The sequence below is a fragment of the Artemia sp. Qi Xiang Cuo genome, chromosome 13 (genome assembly GCF_049724085.1).
Source record: "Artemia sp. Qi Xiang Cuo chromosome 13, ASM4972408v1, whole genome shotgun sequence".
In the NCBI taxonomy this organism is placed as follows: domain Eukaryota; kingdom Metazoa; phylum Arthropoda; class Branchiopoda; order Anostraca; family Artemiidae; genus Artemia; species Artemia sp. Qi Xiang Cuo.
The window spans coordinates 30,272,570-30,287,004 of NC_142806.1; the positions used below are offsets into that span (position 1 = coordinate 30,272,570).

The following is a 14,435-nucleotide window of genomic DNA, read 5'->3' on the forward strand; positions in this document are numbered from 1 at the left end:
TTCATTCTAAAAGGAAATATGCAATTTTCATTAGTTTAATCCCCTAGGTTATCGTGCTGCGTTACTGTGATTCACACGTGTCTGGAGTATTTTTCATGGAGAGATGGGAAAGGGTCTAATATAATAAAATGGACGAAACTTAAAATGTATAAAAATTTCCAATGTGTAGAAATTTCCTCATTTTTTGCTGCCCATACTCTGCCAAAATGCCTCATCAAAAGCTAAGGAAGAGTTGAGCCTACCTCTCTCTCCCCCAAGAAAGGTCAAGCTTCTTAATCTCTTAATTCTTGAATTGGAAAAAAAAATCTTTGACCCCTAGTCATTTTAGAGATAAAAGGGCAAAGGAAGATTATTGGAGACAAGTACTTACTAAGGGGAGAGGCTCTGAAAAGCCATGATATTTGTGACCATTATTATGAACTCCTGTAATTAACGTTTCACAGACCTTTCTTCTGTATTGACGATAAAACCACGAGTGTGTCAAGTCGGGGATTCTACTGGGAAAAAGAAGAATATTATATATGTAATGACCTTAAACAGCCCGGTTTTTTTACTTAAAAATCCTGTTCAACGAACTCCTGGCTTTTCTTGATAATTCGAAATGAGCAAAGGCCCCATCTTAATGCAAAAATTAGGTAATTAGTGGTGAAATGTAATACTGTTTTCATCTAGAAGGTTATGACTAGCATGTAAAACACTAGCTGCGAATAAAAAAAGGAATTTTTCAAAGCATAGATTACTTTCTTCAATAAGCGGCTCCATTTATTATCCGTCATACAGGAGCCATGTAATTATTCACATATGGGTCGAAAAAAGTACTTTTAGCATTTAGTGGGAAAGAGATGAGCTTCGCATAAAGTGGGATTCCTCCTCCATCCCACTCTATTCAGTGCTTCACTTCTACTTCAAGATCCCTCCTATCAAGATCCCATTCATAAACACCATTTCTTATGATCACTTCCTACACCCTTTCGAGAACGTCTTACTTTTTGCTTGGCCCTAGCTAGGTTGCCAAAAAGCACAGCTTTAGGTTACATATGGTCCTTCATCTATTGTAAAAGAAGAAGAAGAAATAAATTCCGATGAATGTTATGAACACCGTGAAAGCTTAAAGTGAATAAGGAATAGCACTTTAATTCCAGGTCTTTTCTTTCCTTTTTTGGAAGGTTTTCGTTCAGTTATATTTTGTTCAAGTGTGTTTATGGATCTCCATTTGTGAAGATGTAGAATTATTATGTTAAGCTAGGATTATAAAAGTTGAATAGCTCTGTATGCGTTCTCACACTTTCTTTTGCTAATTTTATATTGGAACTTCTTGTTTATTTTTGCCACAAATCCTCCTAAGAGCTTAAATGACTATCTAGTTCACATGCATTTTGTTTCCCAGATTTTTTTTTTTATGAACTGAATTGAATTCACGGAAATCATAGACTCTTTAACTTTAGCGAAAAGGTTGGTGGGTGAAGAGGGTGGGAGCCACCCTCGAATTTACGGTGAGTTCTGTTCCTTTAAGTTTTTACGCCATTATTTTCTTTCGTCTACAAAATGTTTCAACTGGTTTTCTCCACCTTTGAAAGGCATGAATTTAAAAGAAAATGCCATTGATGAAAACTAATTATTTATTCATCCTCCAGGCGTTGCCCCTGGTGCTAGCAATTGAGAAGTGAGACCCTTGTAGAATCTTGTTGTTTATCCAATCAGAATCATATTGTATTTTTTTTTTTACATTCGTTCCACCATAGGTTCGATTGTTAGATTGTCGATAAGGTTGGTGAAAAGTGACCAATACCACCTCTTGGCGCTAATTATTCGACAAAACTTGTCTAATAGGCCGACACAATCTATGTGCTTGCTGCAGCTTGTGACCAGTGTGAGCTGTCATAGTTAAATTTCCTCCTTTTAAGCTTGACTATAACTTGTGACTTTACGGGTTGGCTCAATCTCATTGAAGCTCGCAGCCACAACGACGTTCTTGTTGTCCTTCCACCTGACTGCTAACACGTTGATATTGGACCAGTACTCAAACGAAACCCCGACACATCTCTTGGAGCCTTCGTATCACTTCAATTGACATTGCTTGAGACAATTTTCCCTGGTAGCACTACTAGCCATGTATCCTTTCTTTTTTAAGCTCGCCAGAAGTTGGCGTGAAAAAACTCCTCTCTCAACGCTTCTTCAACCTGTTCTTGAATGCTACCCCCTTCCTGATACTCACCAAGTGCGGAGCAAAAGGAGTTGGGACTCTAACTGAAATACTGGCGTATTTTTATGATGTCGATCAGACGGCAATGGTCGCCCAAGATTTCCTAAAAAAGGAAGCCCTTCATTTTCCCCTATCCATAATGATAGATGGGGAGCGAATGGAAACAGACGATTAATTCCTCTGCACTGCCGACATTAAATGCCACCTAGCTCTTGCCAGCTCCAGTTTCAGAAGACCTCCCACTTATGAAAATCCAGCATCTTTTCGAACTATCTGAAAGTTCCCCTTATCAACAGCCCGATCATGCCTACTGCTCTTTATGGTTGTGAATCATGGACACTAAAAGTCAAAAACGAGTGTTTCCTTCTCTCATTCTAAGTGAGACGTCGTTGCCTGACAGCGAAGATTAGATGCCTGACCATATCACGAACAGAGAAATCAGAAGAAGACTTAAGTCACCAGATACGATTCTAAGGAAAGACAGAAACTATGCTGGTTCGTGCAAGTCAAGAGAATGAACCCTGTTTGCCTACCAATGATCTCACTCGAAGGGACAGTTGGAGGACATCGATCACAAAGAAGACTTTATAAGCGGTTGATTGATAACTTTGACAAAAAACTTCAACTATCGTTCAACTATCCAGTAGTGGATAGTCATGGAGTATTGAATTACTGATGTGTGAAATTTCGAAAGGAACGGCCCCAAAACACTCCATGAGGATCGTTTGGCCTGTACGGAGAAGGGGGGGTTACATATGAGTAATTTCAGTATTAATTCAGAGAGAAAAACAAGCTAAAAAGTTTATTTGATAATATCAGTCTTTGTTAATTTATAGTAGGAACTTAGTAATTGTTGCCACACAATGAGCTGGGGGTTTCACATTAAAATATTAGCCTCGAGTTTGTGATAAACAACCTAGAAAGCCCTTAGATACAAAATTCAGTGGAAATACAAAACACTATTGGGAAATATTCTGAATGCACTTTTTGTATTGCAACATTTACCTCAGATTTGTTATCAAATTATCATAGATCATTTAACACCAACTTTAGAGGAATCAAACAATACTTGTGAAACGTGTAGGCTATCAGACTTGTTTTGATTTTGAACTAATATAAACCAATATTAGCATTAGATTTGTAATAAACAACTCAGAACCCCGAATATGCGAAATTTGGTAGAAATCAAACACCACGTACGACGATACTACTCCTACTGCTAACAAATCACCGCGGCATTAAGCCGCCTGAGACCAACAGAGCTATGTACACTCCTCCTCCTCCGTCCCAATCTATTCAAAGCCCCCTCCCCTTTCCACCCTCCCAAGAAGTTCCCATTTCCTTTAAATCTTTCTTAATTAAATCCTCACATCCTAAACGAGGACAACCTGCCTTCTGTCTAGCCCTAGACGGTTGGCTGAAAAGGACAATCTTCGGCAATCTGTCATCCTTCATCCGCAGAATGTGCCCTAGCCATCTCAACCTTTCTTCATTATAACCCTGGAAAGCGGGATTGAACCACGTTTTTTGCACAGCCTACTGTTTGAAATACGGTCAGTCAGCCGGGTACCCAGAACAATCCGTAGGGAATTTCTCTGGAGAACACCTAGCAAATCTTCATCCGCTTTTCGGGGCACCCATGCTTCAGAGCCATATTTAACCACTGTCATCATGGTAGCTTCCAATATTCTAATCTTGATTTGCAGACTTATCTTCCTATTCTTCCAAACTCTTTCAACTGTGAAAAAACACCCTGAGCCTTGGCTATTCTAATTTTAACATCTCCACTGCTCCCACCGACTTTATTAATAATACTACCAAGGTAAGTGAAGCTGCCCACCTGATCAATCTTTTCATTACCCAACATCACCTTTTCATCTTCACTTATTCCTAGCGGTAGTGACTTAGTCTTCTTAACATTAATTTTCAATCCTGTTCTAGCACCCTGAACTCGCAAAACCTCTAAAAGTTCAGTCATTTTGCCCGCACTTTCATCTAGAATGCTTAAATAATCAGCATAATCTATGTCCAGGAGAGTTTTCCTACCCATTTGATTCCACGGTCTCCCATTGCCTTTCCTGTGCTCCTTAAGATAAACTTCATCAAAATGATCCATATAAAGGAATATGACGTATTACGATACACTGCGATCTTAATGATAAACGTTTAGTAATTTATGACTGTTCCCTAAATAATGTCTGTACGATCATGAGCAAAACGAGGTGCGACCAGTCTACTTAAGCAAAGTTGGGGACAATGAGGATGGAAAGGGGCTTCTAGTGAAAGGGCTCTTCTTTGGACCCTGCAATCATATATACCTAAACTCCTTGAAAGACTCTGATTTTCAGCAATGTATAACACTTCCAAGCTTCGTGAAATATATGTTTAATGTGTTTTGACTTCTATACTGTAATGTCAGAGCTCGTGCACTCTCTTTGCAGGAGGGGCCCGAGCCTAAGGGCCCTACTTTACGCCCTAAAAACCATGAAGACTGAAAATCCTTAAGTGAAGGTGACTTCGACAAGATACAATATACGTCAACCTTTCTGCTAAAATATACCTATGGAATCTGTTTTATGTGGATCTACTTGTAGAATCATGACCATTAGTCTGGGGGTTAGACTTATCATGTTGCTCCGGAGGCACTTGTTTTACCTTTGACCCATTTAATTAAAATAGATATTTTGAAACTTTCAGCAGAAATTTAGTGGGGCTGTAGGGTAAATGAACGGCAGATTATCCTCCAGTTCATTACGGCGCTTACGATGGAAGGGATTTACGCCAAAATGAGCCCTTCTCCGATAGCTTTGTCTAGCAAAAAAGTTTTTTTTTTCTTTAATCTTCGTTCTTTGTCAACGCCATAGATACGAGGGGGGCTACCGACCATTCCAGCTCCTAGCTTTTTAGGATCAAGTCGACTTCTTTAAATGATAATGCTTTGAGAATTAAAACTCGCTTCTAGGTGTATTTGCTTTACGCAAAATAGAAAAGAAAATAAGTATCCTAGCTATGAGGGAGATGGCCATTCCTCATTGCCTCTCGCTCTTTAGGGTGAAATTCAATTTATATAATTATGTCCATTAAATAAAAAAAAAATCCTTCTTTCTTATAATTTTTTACCTCCTCTCTAAATTTTCGTGAATTCGTGCCCCTGATTGAAGCTAATAGACGTTGTAAATGAACCAATCAACTGAAAAATGGAACTTGTTAACTTGACCCCCCCTACATTTTCGTGAATTCGTGCCCCTGATTGAAGCTAATCGACGTTGTAAATGAACCGATCAACTCAAAAAGGGAACTTGTTAACTTGACCCCCCCCCTACATTTCCGTGAATTTGTGCCCCTGATTGAAGATAATCGACGTTGTAAATGAAGCAATCAACTGAAAAAGGGAACTTGTTAACTTGACCCCACCCCGTATCTTTTCGTGAATTCGTGCCCCTGATTGAAGCTAATCGACGTTGTAAATGAAGCAATCAACTGAAAAAGAGAACTTGCTAGCTTGACCCCCACCCCCTACATTTTCGTCAATTCTCCCTCCTACGTTTTCGTGAATTCGTTCCCCTGATTGAAGCTAATCGACGTTGTAAATGAACCAATCAACTGAAAAAGGGAACTTGTTAACTTAACCCCCCCCCTACATTTTCGTGAATTTGTGCCCCTGATTGAAGCTAATCGACGTTGTAAATGAAGCAATCAACTGAAAAAGAGAACTTGCTAGCTTGACCCCCCCCCCCTACATTTTCGTCAATTCCCGCCCCTGATTGAAGCTAATTGATGTTGTAAATGAACCAAACAACTGAAAAAGGGAACTTGTTAACTTGACCCCTCCCCCCAGATTTTCGTGAATTCGTGCCCCTGATTGAAGATAATAGACGTTGTAAATGAACCAATCAACTGAAAAATGGAACTTGTTAACTTGACCCCCCCCTATGTTTTCGTGAAGTCGTTCCCCTGATTTAAGCTAATTGATGTTGTAAATTAACCAAACAACTGAAAAAGGGAACTTGTTAACTCTACCCCCCCCCCTACGTTGTCGTGAATTTGTGCCCTGGTTGAAGGTAATCGACGTTGTAAATGAACCAATCAACTGAAAAAGGTACGTGGTTAAAACCACGCTTTGCATTCCATTTCTCTATAGCGGTCTCTTGCAAATAACCCGTTTGGCGGGTTTCATCTCTCGTACAATATATAGCAGTGTCCACATAATGCACTAGTACCGAAAATTCAAATTCAAATTCAAATTAATTTATTTTACATAAAAAAATACAAACAAATTTACAGCGGCCATCTATAAAAACCCGAAGGTTTGTTTACGATGGCTGCAAATCCATTATTATAAAGCTCTACATCCACATAAAAACTATCTCTTTACGGGGAAAAAATCAGCACTTGAACTGAATCAACATAAAGAACATCTCCTACTCTAAAAGGATTACACTCTAGAAATCGCAAGTGAGAAATATCACATATTATCCTTAAAACATACACTCGAAAAAAAAAAAAAAAAAAAAAAAAAAAAAAAGATACACATCTAACTAAATCAACTATGACAAAATCAATAAGTATCAGCTAGGCTATAGAGCCGACTCCGTGTGCTTTGGCTGGGTAATTTCGCGAAAATGCGACCAATATCTGTCCAAACAATTTTCAAACCAAACATTAATCATTCAGATTATAACCCAAAAGGTAACGCTTCAATCTACTCTTGAGCTGGCCTACATTATCAACTTGTCTAATAGCATCCGGGAGGGAATTTCACACCCCCGGTCCCGCAAAACGAGGCAGAAATGCAGCACGTTGAGTATTCCGGAGCTCCGATGCAAGGTCATTCGCATTTCTAGTCTCATAACAGTGATAAGATTAGTTAGCTTTAAAAATTTCCCAAAATACCTCCGGTGAACACTTATTCAAACATTGATAAATAAAAATTGCTAACTGGTAATCCCGTAACTGATAAATATTTAAAATTTTCAAACTTGTAAAGCAATTCAACGTGCTATTTTCAAACTGAATATAATTACCTAAAATACGAACTATTTTATTCTGTAAAATTTGGACTTTTCTAAAACTTGAAATAAAACTACTAGTCCATAGCATGCAACCATATGATAAATAAGGGCCAACAATAGAATGATAAAGTAAAAGTAAAACATTTGACGGTAGTTGATTTTTCAGTCTTCTTATCACACCCAACCCTCTTGAAATCTTAACTGCCACAAGATCACAATGTGATTTCCAACTTAAATTAAAATCAAGACTCAAGCCCAAATATTTAGCACTATTTACATGCTTTAAAAATTCACCGTTAAAAACAATTTTATTATCTAAAACACATGAAATTCCATTTCTACAAAATGTCACGAAATTTGTTTTTGAAATATTCACTACCAAATAACTAGAATTTGTAAAACTTATCAATTCAGCGAGGGCCTTATTTGTCTTCTCAATTAACTGGTTCAGACTAGTAGCTATAATCGTAAACACCGTGTCATCAGCAAAAGACGTTATAAGTGCATCTGATATATAAAAACGCATGGTATCAACGTAAATTAGATAAAGAAGTGGGCCAAGCACTGAACCCTGAGGCACACCAGAATTAACGATAAAAGTTTTTGAAATAGAATTTTTAATAGAGACTCGAATAATACGCTGGTTAAGATAAGATTCAAACCATTTCAGAATAACCCCTTGGATCCCTAAGCGGCTTAGCCTATTTAACAAAATTTTATGAACCACCGTGTCAAAAGCCTTTCTAAAGTTTATAAATACTGAAAGTACCAGTACACTTTTTTCGAGAGCAACATTGATGAAATCTGTTAGGTGCTGGACTGCATGTATTGCAGAGTGGTTTTTCCTGAATCCAAACTGGGTATCACTAAGAAAACCGTAGGTAGTCAGATGGTTATAAAGTCGTCGATGCATCACTTTTTCATACAGCTTAGCAAATAGGGGCAATATTGAAATCGGCCTCCAATTAGACGGATCAGTTTTTGAACCCCTTTGTGAAGCGGAATAACTTTAGCCTCTTTCAGACGAGTAGGAAATTCACCTTTCTTCAAAGAAAGGCTAATCAAATAAACAATACAAGGCAACAAATATACCATAACATGCTTGAACGCTTTCAGATTAATTCCATCATTCCCTGGAGAACTTGATTTTACCAATCCTATTATCTGTTTTAATTCTTCAACATTCGTTTCATCTGCAGACATTTCCAATCCAACTCCCCTTTCATCACTAAACGTCTCAATAATTTCATTATTTTCATCGTATGGATTCTCACTTATTGATTCACCAATCTTAGAAAAATATTCACCAAAGAAATTAGCCACGTCTTCATTTCCATCAACAAATTTACCATCAAAGATCAGACTAGCAGGAATCTCGGTCTCTTTCTTCTTATTTACGATTTCGTTTATAATATTCCAAGTCGTTTTAGTATTTCCTTTATTTTACTCAAATTTATCTCCATAATATTCGCGGATGCATGACCGCCATAGCCGATTTACTTTATTACTGATTTGTTTAAATTCAGTTAGATCTTGACTATGGTTACTATTTAAGTAACTCAAATACAATTTATTTCTCCTTCTAATTAAGTCAAGTAGCTCCATAGTTACCCAAGGTTTCCGGGGATCCTTTTTTCTCACCTTTATGCTCTTTACTGGGCAAGTTCTCTCAAATATTGGCTGCAATATGTGCAAACTTATCGAATGCCGCAGAAGCACTTTCAGATTCTTCATAAACTGGTTTCCATGACACGATGCTTATTTCCTCTCTAAACTTCTGTAGGTTCTCTTTTTTTAGTTGCCTTCTTTTAACCTTTGTCCTGTTCTGCTTTATTGCATATTGATATGAAGTCACTGCTACTATAGGAAAGTGATCGGAAGCCTAATTTACTATAACGTCAGCATAACAGCTATATAATACCCGGGATCGCACGAAAATATTGTCAATAAGTGTAGCTAACTGTCCTGTAACACGAGTCGGAATCCTAACTAATCGATAAAAATTAGAACTGGAGAAAAGGTTTAAAAAATCCAAATTATCATTGTATAAACTTAAAAGATCAAAATTAAAATCCCCCATGCAAATGCACTCCAGATTACTCAATTCTACTGCATCCATTAAACTACTAAAACCATTTTCAAACTCCACCCAAACTGTACTCGGCGGCTTATAAACCTCAGTAATCAATATATTTTTTCCACCAACTTCCAGCTCAAAAGTAAAAGATTCCACCTTACCATCTATCCAAACTGATAGGTCTTCCCTTATTTTACCAACAAAATAATCCTTAACCAAAAATGCCAAACCTCCACGTCCTATTTTCTCTCTATTCCTTACAATAAGCCTGTATCCTGGAAAATTATATAACGACAGAACATGCTCAGAAGTTAAAAAAGTTTCACAAAGGCCAATTACATCAAATTTACTATTCACATTATCAATTAACTGGAGAAATTCATAATACGTTGAAGTTACATGGCAATTCCAATGACACAGGCAAAACGATCTTGCATGCACCTCTAATCCTGACGAAATCACATCCACATAACAACTATCTCTCCGCGGGGAAAAATCAGCCTTTATACTTTCTGGAAGTAAATCATCATAAAGAACATCTCCTACTCTAAAAGGATTACTCTCTAGAAAACGCAAGTGAGAAATATCACCCATTATCCTTACAAAATCCACTCAAATCAACTATGAAAAATTCAGTAAGTATCAGCTAGGCTATAGAGCCGACGCGGTGCGCTTTGGCTGGATAATTTCGCGAAAATGCGACCTTTGTCTGTCCAAACATTTTTCACACCGAACTTGTCCCGTGCACTATTTAATATTGCCTTTCTACGTTTTGTAAGAAATTCACTAACATAAACTCCGGATCCAGCTAATTTTGATTTAGTTTTAAACACTTTGTACGCAAGTTCTTTTGATACCAGCTTCACTAAAACTGGGGCCACAGGATCTGGATTTCTGCGGGCTAAATTTCGAGAATCTTCCGTAGAGTTGAGTCTGAAACGCTGAATCGACACAAAATGCTCCCTAGTAATAGTCGAAACTCCCATAGTTGACTTAACAAGGTTTAGGACAGTCATATCAAGATCTGAGCCAGGTTTCTGTCTTATTCCTTAGAATATCAGACAGTCTTGCATAGCTTCCTGTTCAAAATCATCATGCTTGTTCTCCATTGTAAAAATACGATTTTCTAGTGCTTAAATTTGACTCTTTAGTCCTTTAAGTAAGTTTTCAATGCGTTCAAACCTCGGATTAAAATCTAGCACTATAGCATCATAAATTTCTGCAGTGATAATTTGACTATTTATCTGTACGGCATCAGAAGACCCTGTTCCGAGGTTTTGTACTCTCTTTTCTGCAACAAATTTTTCTATATCTGTCGCTAGCTTAGTCTTAGTTATCATAGATTATTTCTGGGCTGCAGCTAAGTGTTGAAAAAGTCCAGAAATAGACAAACTAGAAGAATTTTCAGGCGTCCCTGTTCTAGCAAACTCTTTGTATATATTGGGGAAAGTCGCTACTTCTGTGAATGCTTGTCCTACCCTTTTAGTTTTCGATCTCTTTGCTTCATTAATATTCTCTGCATAAAAAACAAAGCAATTTTCACTAACTGTCTGCTTATCATGAGTACCGTAGCAGAATACTAGATAACTCAGTCCATTTCTAGTGGAATTTCTTCCAAGTATTCTAACTGGCCAAAGGGGGTAGTTAATAAACTTTGCTAAGGCAAGATCTCCGATAGTAAACATCTCTTGTTTAGTTAATCAGTCTATCAAGAAGCACATCGGTAAAAAAAAGAGATATACCGGTATTAATTGTGAACTTTTATAACTGCTGTAGGTCACTGTATTAATTAAGTTCTTGCTAGTGAAATAATAAGTCCAAAAACAGGTGTTTACACTCTGAAGACTGGCAATGGAAATTTAATGTCCTGAGGGAATTTGAAATAGCCAGCAAAATGATAATCCGCTTATGAAAATAAATCCAAAATGAAAGTCCACAGGGAAATTTCACAGCTTGAGCAGGGTTATATCCGAAAAATTTTTGGTGTTAACACCACGAAGTCTGAATCAATAAAACGATCAGAAATTAAATAATTTTTTTTTTCAACAGAAAGTAAGGAGTAACATCAAAACTTAAAACGAATCAGAAAAACGATCAGAAATTAAATAATTTTTTTTTTCAACAGAAAGTAAGGAGTAACATCAAAAATTAAAACGAACAGAAATTATTACGCATATAATTGGGTTCGCCCCCTAGTTATTACATCGCTCTTTACTCTAATTAACGGTCTTTGTGATTAAGGGATCATTCTTAAAGAATTAGAACAAAATTTGAACTTTATCGTAAAGAGCGAGGTATTGACTAGGGGACGAACCCCCTAATATACGTAATAAAAATATACGAATATAGAAGTTCGTTACGTAAGTTAATTCGTAAGCTACGTCAGATCAAAATTTTGAGAAAGGCATTTAGCCAAAATAAAGTAAAATTAATATGCAAATTTTGTTCTAACTGTTCGTGTATGGTGAGCCAAAATCAAAGCTGCATTATTCCAAAAACGTTCGGGGATGAAGTAAAAAAAAAGTTTTATAAAATGAGAGCAAGCAGCGACATCAATACTTCAAAGAAACAAAAATTATTACCTATATAAAACAGAATGTACCCTCCTTGGTTAGGTTAGCTATTTAATATAATGCGTTCTAGGCCGCCTGCATTCCATAATTCTCTGCTGCAGTTTCCATAATTTTGTTAATAAAGTACTAGCCTATATTTTCATCGTATTTTGTTATACTTCATTCGGATTAACCTAACTTCACTTCTTGGGTGGGGTCGGGCTATTTAACAAGTACCAACAAAGAAAAGAAACTGAAAAAGAACAAAAAAATAAACAATAACAACAAAGATTACAATAGACTGAATAAGACTGAGGTCCATCAAAAATTTTATCTATTAACACAAATCGCCAAAATTATGGAAGAAAAAAGATCACAATGCAGTTTAGTCCAATTTTGAATTAAATACTATGCTAACAAAATTAGTACTTCATTACATTCGAACTGAAAAGGCCTATTTATTGGGTTTCCAATTTCGCTTCTACTTGCTGGGCCCCAGCCCCCTTCTCCCGTAATCTCTGAATGTAGCCCAAACTATATCCAGAATTGTTAATTTCGCGGTTTTTTTTTCTTTTCATTGGCATTAGTTAGTCTTATAAACCAACTATTGATGAGAAATAAAAATTAAAAGTAATGCAGAGCAACAAAAACAGAAAATTGGGGATGTAGCGTAGGGTATATCCAGGAATATCAGGGAAGGAGGGCTTGGATGAAGTTTAACTAGAAGCTAGGCTATTCTGATATAGAAATCTTGGTACTTGTTTAGTATCCAGTAAACACGTGATAAGTGAAGTTTCGTTAATGCTAATGAAATAAAACAGAGTATGATAAAAATATAATAAGTCAGGAACAAATTTGGGTAAGTTTTTACCAAATCATATAATTGAGTTACCAATAAAGTGAATATACCACTCGATGTCTTTTTTTATGCTCTTTCCAAATATAATAATCTTTTTTGTCGAAAATGAATTTTACCCCCACCCCTATATATACCAATTCAGGGTAAATATTTGCACATTAGAGGGGGGGCAAATTTTATTTATGATGCAACTGAGAGGTAAGTTTAAACTTTACCCCCACCCTCCTAATGTGCAAATAGCCTATATACCCTGAATTGGTAGCCTATATATAGGGGTTGGGGTAAAATTCATTACCGACAAAAATAATTATTATATTTGGAAAGAACATAAAAAAAAGGCATCGAGTGGTATATTCACTTTATTCGTAAGTCAATAATATGATTTGGTAAAAATTTACCGCGGTCTCTTGAAAATAACCAGTTTGGCGGGTTTCGTCTCTCATTAGTAGGCCTATTTAAAAGTAACCATATAACGCACCAGTACCCAGAGTTTTGACAAGATTTTTATAGACCCTAAATTTCATCTAGTGAGGGGGGGGGCAGTTGCCCCACAGGAAATTACACCCTGCCTTTCAGCATTTTGGTGGTTTCAAAGAATGACTTAATAGTTAAAACGTCTCGTTTATTGGATTGCCGCTTAGAAAAAAGGGTCAATATTTACCAAATCATATTATTGAGTTAGGACTAAAGTGAATGCACCATTCAATGCCTTTTTTTATGCTGATTACGAATATAATAAGCATTTCTTTTGGAAATTATTTTCAGCCCCCCCCCCCCCCTATCTAGGCTATACCTAACCTAACCCAACCTAACCTAACCCTGAATTGGCATATATAGGGGGAGGGGGCCTGAAATTCATTTCTGATAGAAATACTTGTTATGTTCGTAATAAGCATAAAAAAAGGCATAAAATGGTGTATTCACTTTAGTCCTAACTCAATAATATGATGTGGTATATATTGACCGAAAAAAGTTTTACTTAATCCTAAGAAATGCTTATGTAAGCAATTTATCTATGAATTTTTTCAAATCCCTTACTTTGTATCCAATATATTATATCCAGTCATTATATAGTCACTTTCCACACATAAGCTGTTGACTGAGACAAGGTCGACCTACATTTGAGGAATTTTCGGTTCTTCTACAGCCAGAAGGCTTAACGCACCGCTACCACTGCCAAACCTAACTATCAATAAATCTAATTACCGACTTTTACTGAGAGGTAATAACATCTATAACTATAATACATTGTTTATACGCAAAAATGTTTCAAAATTAATAAACATTGTAGCCCGTTGTGCTTTTCTTAGGAATTAAAAAAAAAACTATTATACCCTAGATCAATTATTTGTAGCTGTGAAAAGAGGGATCCTTGACAGTGGGCACACACGCGATTTTATTTCGATCCAATTCATTTATGGGCAGCCATATGTGTAAGTAAACGCGGGGGGAGGGGCTCTGTGATTATCCACGTGAAACATAAAACTTTACCATTTTAGAATACTCCCCCATATTTTTCATTGTGACGTATAACACGTTGAAATCAATACAGTAAAGGGTCTTATTCATGGGCGCCCATAAGCTGAATTCCAGGGAGGGGGAGGGGGCAAACCTCGTCAGGGGGGAGGGGAAAACCTTGTTTAATTGGCACTTTCAATGCTATATAATAGAAATCTCAGAACAAAAATATAAAAATAAGGCAGTACCATTCAGCCAGGGGGTAACCCCCTGC

The 14,435-nt window shown here is 36.8% G+C and overlaps 1 protein-coding gene across 4 annotated transcripts in view; it reads right to left on the reverse strand.

The window, feature by feature from the left end:
- The window catches only part of LOC148945174 (uncharacterized), a 149,474-nt gene extending 135,662 nt beyond the window's left edge, over positions 1 to 13,812 (reverse strand). For all 4 annotated transcript variants that reach the window (XM_089098652.1, XM_089098654.1, XM_089098653.1 and 1 more), the window contains exon 1: positions 13,742 to 13,812. The gene's annotated coding sequence lies outside the window, so the exon portion shown is untranslated. The remainder of the gene's footprint in view (positions 1 to 13,741) is intronic.
- Between the last annotated feature and the right edge of the window lie 623 nt (positions 13,813 to 14,435).